The 6,100-nt window shown below is 35.1% G+C and overlaps 1 pseudogene; it reads left to right on the top strand.

Annotated features, from left to right (window-relative positions):
• Positions 1-5,640: 5,640 nt before the first annotated feature.
• On the top strand, positions 5,641-5,741 carry LOC115443489 (annotated as a pseudogene).
• Positions 5,742-6,100: the final 359 nt, after the last annotated feature.

The raw sequence follows: 6,100 nt of genomic DNA, 5'->3' as shown, positions 1-6,100 counted from the left end.
CATGGATAGCGGTGTTTTGAGCCAAACATTAAGCCAGAAATTAGGACTGCTAGTGTGAAATATCAAAATTCCACAAAATTATCTCCATAGTTTCTCTTTAAAAACATCTTTTTACTATGTTGATTATTAAGTCAATTAAGTATTCGACAAGAAAAGAAAATGCTTCTAAACAGATAGGTTTAAGTAGTAAGTAATAAGTTGATGAATTTCAAATTATTGACAAGAGTTATTTTACAATGATGTTTAAATCTGTTAATTTTATCAATACTACATACATTGACAAATTAATGTCTAGACAGATACTGAATGCTTCAAACACGGCGAAATAATAGAGCTGAATTGTTCATCACTATATTCAATTCCCGCGTTCAGTGCGCTTCGAGCTATCACTCAAACCTGTTCTTACTAAAATTTACATTGTATAAAAATGTCGGTTTGTCTTTCTAAAGTGTGCAGAACTACAAAGATCGATTTAAGATAACAAAAAGGTGTCACCTATCGGCTATCACCGGTAACTTACGTTAGTCGCTTGCTGCAAAATAAGAACGTTGCTATATTTCTTCAAATAAACACTTTTTAGCGTTTTTTTTGGGATGCCAGTTTATGAAGTCAGCATTTCCTAAAAAATGCGAAAAATGTATCCAAAGAAAAATGTGTTTTTTTTATACTTAGTGGTAATGATTGTAATATTTTTAAAATGTTTAGCACTAAAAATTCAATTTTAGTTTTTAATGGAACATATATATTTTTTAAATATACGGATCATATTGTAAATTTGTGCCAAAGTAAAGGAAAAATATCAAACCAGTTAAGTATATATCTTTTTAAAATAATATTATAATTTGATAGTGTAAGAATTTAATCACCATTACAGACTAAATTCGAATTTTTCAAATTTATGACGGCACCGAAACGTCATTTACGCACGATGGGCCCGTATTCTAGGACCTAAAATAAACGGAATTTAGGACTTATGTATATACATTGAATAAAATCTTTGTTATTATTACAGTAATTACAAAATTATAATTAGAGAAATTAAATATTTTCTTTCGAGTCAATAATTAATAATATATAATTTTCTTAGCATTTTAATGGGAAACGTGCAACAGCTGGCACGCACACAAGGCTAAGCATAATTATGTTGGGCCAACGTATGACGCAGATAACACGCACACTAGCTTATAATACCTAGCCTGCTAGTTTTAGCATCATTGAAATGCGCTTCTCCGTCTACTCATTAATTTGTCTAAGATTGGATGATTCTCCTCGCCTTTACCCACCATAATTTTGCCGAGCAACTGAGTATTGAGTTTTAATAGTTTTATTTTACGAGCCGTATTACTACTAGGTACTATGAACCCACCAGAATACCGAAATTCTAGGGGTTTCGAATTTGACCGGTATGACAATGAAATATTTTTATATTAGGTATCGCAAGACATGCCTTTATTCTATTGGCGAAAAAAAAGTGACGTCCTATAAACAAAATCAAAATATACAAACTTGGTATATTGGTATGCTAGTTGGATCGTATGTGGCCGTACCTGTTGTACCTGGGGTTCTGGTTTTGAGTCCCAGATTGAGTTGGTAATAGTTTATTGGTCCCCAGAGGGGTTACATTGGGGAGACGGCTATTAGCAAAATCCAAATCCGCCCGGGAAAATGTGTGCCGCTGACTTTTAATTAAATTTTATATTATTTGCTTTTGTGTGCGGTTTGGCTTACTTTATAATTATAAGACCATTCACAAACAAGCATTAATTGTCATTATTATTATTAAATATTATTGAACGGAGGTACCTATAGGCTGAATCCGAGTAGCTAAAAAATTTACGAGTACCTATGTTGCTACCAGTAGAGCAAGTTTAAAATTTGGAACGGATTTATTACACCCGACAAATTAATAAAAATAGCCTACGAAATATGTTTTATTCAATGCATTCCACTTGCTCGATAGGTATATAACCGCACGTTAACACATTTAGTTTACATGGTTGAAGGTAATGGCCAAAATATGCAAATAATGTCAATTAAAGTAACTGCCCGTTGAAAAATAAGTAAATATTCAGAGGTTTTGCAGTGTGAACATGGCGGCGCGTCATTGGCCGACGCAGCGGCGCACGCCCACTGCCCGAGGCACGCACACCGCCTCGCCCAGGTATGTGAAATCTAAAATAACACACCTACCTCGTATTAAATTATTTATAAATTTGAATACAATGTTATTTCGGCAGCCCTTTGAAGCAAGTATATGATGCGCACTACATCTAATGATTTTGGTTAAGTCTAGGTAATCACTTGCAATTCGTACCTGTAGTCCCTCCGGATAGGTACCTACCATCGTAATGTTGCTGCCAAGGTATTGCTTGAACATACACTATATTTAGTGCAAACACTTTGTGTTCCGGTTTGAATATTATTTCGACCGGTGAAATTATTGGGTATCTACTGTGAGGCTTAGCATCCAATGTCAATGTATCTAATCGCAGTGAAGTGCCACGAAATATTTTGTAATTCAATCTTCGACTAATTATGACAATTATAATACTTACCATCAGGGGCCTATTAACGTTATTTTAGTGCCTAACATGTAACGTAACGCACGGCGTCGCTTTAAGACTTACAGAATATCATTTCATTCTAATTTCAGTAAGATAACGTAACACGGCTGTGTTACGAGCTTACGCTGTCATTGGTACGTAAAGCCCCATGGTAGCGGCTCGCTCATCTCTATAACTTTACATGCAATTCCTGCACCCATAGTCTGCCCATTTTATTTTTGTTCCAGGAATATTGTGTCGAGTTGGAGGGTACTCTTATACATAGTTCTTATTTTACTTTTTTTTTATATTTTATATTATCATTAAGCAAATAGTTTTAAACGAACTACTTACTGTTTACTGGTCTAGAAGTGCCCAATATTTACTAAAATAATAGTATTTTGTTATTGCTTCGTGCAAATTTATGTTTTATTTGTCATTTGCGTATATAAACATACTAGCTTTTGCCCGCGGCTCCGCCCGCGTTATAAAGTTTTTCAGGCTAAAGTTTTCCATTATAAAAGTAGTGGTTTCACGGGAGCCTATGTTCTTCCCAGGGTCTCAAACTGACTCCATACCAAATTTCATCTTAATACGTTGGGTAGTTTTTGAGTTTAACACGTTCAGGCAGACAAATGCAGCGGGGGACTATGTTTTATAATATATTTTTTACAACTTTTTAAGTGAAACAATCCCGTCATACATCATTGTTGCATAACTTTAACCGTTTACGCAGCGCACGCAACGGAAGCTCTCAAAACTAATAAATTGGCCCCGTGTTTGCAACATGTTTCATTACTGCTCCGCTCCTCTTGGTCATAGCGTGATGATATATAACTTAGAGCACTCCAAAAACAAAGGGCTATTCAACACAAAAAGAATTTTCCAGTTCGAACCGGTAGTTCCTGAGATTAGCCATTACTGCTCCGCTTCTATTGGTCATAGCGTGATGATATATAACTTAGAGCACTCCAAAAACAAAGGGCTATTCAACACAAAAAGATTTTTTAGTTCGAACCGGTAGTTCCTGAGATTAGCCATTACTGCTCCGCTCCTATTGGTCATAGCTTGATGATATATAACTTAGAGCACCCCAATAACAAAGGGCTATTCAACACAAAAAGATTTTTTCAGTTCGAACCGGTAGTTCCTGAGATTAGCCATTACTGCTACGCTCCTATTGGGTATAGCGTGATGATATACTTATAGCATATAGCACTCCACGAACAAAGGGCTATCCAACGCAAAAAGAATTTTTCAGTTTGGACCGGTAGTTCCTGAGATTAGCCATTACTGCTCCACTCCTATTGGGTATAGCGTGATGATATATAGGCTATAGCACTCCACGAACAAAGGGCTATCCAACGCAAAAATAATTTTTCAGTTTGGACCGGTAGTTCCTAAGATTAGCCATTACTGCTCCGCTCCTTTTAGGTATAGCGTGATGATATATAGCCTATAGCACTCCACGAACAAAGGGCTATCCAACGCAAAAAGAATTTTTCAGTTTGGACCGGTAGTTCCTGAGATTAGCGCGTTCAAACAAACAAACAAACAAACAAACAAACTCTTCAGCTTTATATAATAGTAATATAGATTGCGTATTTAAGTAGTCATAATTAAAAAAAAGGAAATAGTTTTCCGTACATAATATTTATCAAAATGACATATTTAGGTATTCTTCACTCCCTGATTGTCATCTTGGACGGCAACGCCATCTATTGGGCAGTAGCGAAGTATAGAAAGATTTTTGGCCACTGAAAGAAGCTTTGGACATAGTCTTGTTGGACGGAAACTACAAATTTTAAATACCTAAAAAAATTATAAATTAATAGATTTATTTGTATGATGGGTAATATTATACGCGTAATTTATTATTATGATTATTAATGGTTACAAAAAAGTATACATATATTACAGGATTACACAGTCCAAATATAATAGACACAGCTATATCGATAAGGTGATACATTCCTACCTCATTTTACTGCATAGTGTCATCTCGGTGTAATTTATTTTCACGCTTAAAAAAAAGCGATCGAGTTTCGGCGTTTACTTTTTACAATTAATGTTATAATTCTAAAACAACTTTATTTTCGCATTTATAATATTTAATAGTACATAATTAAGTAACACCTATTATAGATTAAATATGTTATAAATTAAATATTATGAACCGGACCAAAAAAATTTTATCTTATAATTTAATAACACCTATTTATATTGTTATTAAAGTCCAATTAATTACCTTATCTCTACGCTCCACGTCGGCTTCACTATGTTACCACAATGTTAAGAAGTTTCATACACTTTTTTCCGATTTTGTCTTTTATATAATAATTAAAAAAATAACCGTAGTAACCTACTATTGTTATAATTAATAAATTACCGGAAACAGAGATGTGCTATAATTATCAGTAAAGTGCGGGGGCGGACGCGGGAGCGTTTAATTAAACTAATATGGCAGAATAATTAGTAGCCTGCATTCGCGTTCTTTATGTTTACCAGCGGAAATATTAGCAACTGTGGCTATTGCGGTTGCAATAGATTTTTAATCGCAAACAAATGTATTTGTTTTACAGGGGTGATTTTATGTGAAAATTTGGTAAACCATGTTATGATCATTATAATTGAAAATTATTTTTTCTTTAACAGAAAATATTTACTTAGTTGTAATGTCAAAAACTGGAAACAAATGTTTATCCTAACACCTAACCTACTGGTGGAGTGGTATATGAGAAACCTACTGGTGGTAGGTCTCTTATATGGGAGAATGCACCTGGGTAGGTACTACCGCAATGTCTATTTCTGCCGCCAAGCAGCAATGCGTAGTCACTGTTGTATTCCAGTTTGAAGGCGTTGTAGCCAGTGTGACTACTGGACATAAGATTTACATTACTTACGTCAACGGCAGTGTGAGGTCTACCAGCCACGCTACCGTCCATCACAGGGTCACAACAATGTACCTACTATAAAATGATACAGGTGTATAACTAACGGAGGATTGCTGCCCGACCGAGATCCTTCCATGGCTTCTATTAGTCGTGTAGTACTTACATGTAGCGTTGCTGCCACAAGCTCAATATAATATAATAATGTAATTGCTTCGGCAGTACATATACTAAAATTGGAACGATACAGATATTAGCATGGCCCCTGCGCAAGGACACGCAAAATCGTGAAGCGTTCCAAATTTATTGCATAAAGTTATTCTGTTTATATGTACGATAAAATATTATAAGCCATATTTAAGTTATAAGGTACTATGGGGTTGGCGTATCCTTGCTGGATAAAAACCCCGAAATAAATAAAGATAAAAAAAAAATTATATCAGCCTTGTTATTATATATTCTGTCGCACTGCTGGGCACTGGCCTAATCAGTTAAAAGGGTTTAGACCTTAGTCCACCACGCTGGCCTAGTGCGGATTAGCAGACTTCAAATACCCTCAGAATACGTATAGAGAACTTCTAAGGTATTAAGGTTTCCTCATGATGTTTTCCATCACCACTAAAGCAAGCGATAATTCATAACGAATACTCACATAACTTTAGAAAG

Source organism: Manduca sexta, chromosome 17 (genome assembly GCF_014839805.1).
Source record: "Manduca sexta isolate Smith_Timp_Sample1 chromosome 17, JHU_Msex_v1.0, whole genome shotgun sequence".
In the NCBI taxonomy this organism is placed as follows: domain Eukaryota; kingdom Metazoa; phylum Arthropoda; class Insecta; order Lepidoptera; family Sphingidae; genus Manduca; species Manduca sexta.
Note: the sequence above shows the minus strand (reverse complement) of the source record. Positions and strands in the feature narration are given on the sequence as shown.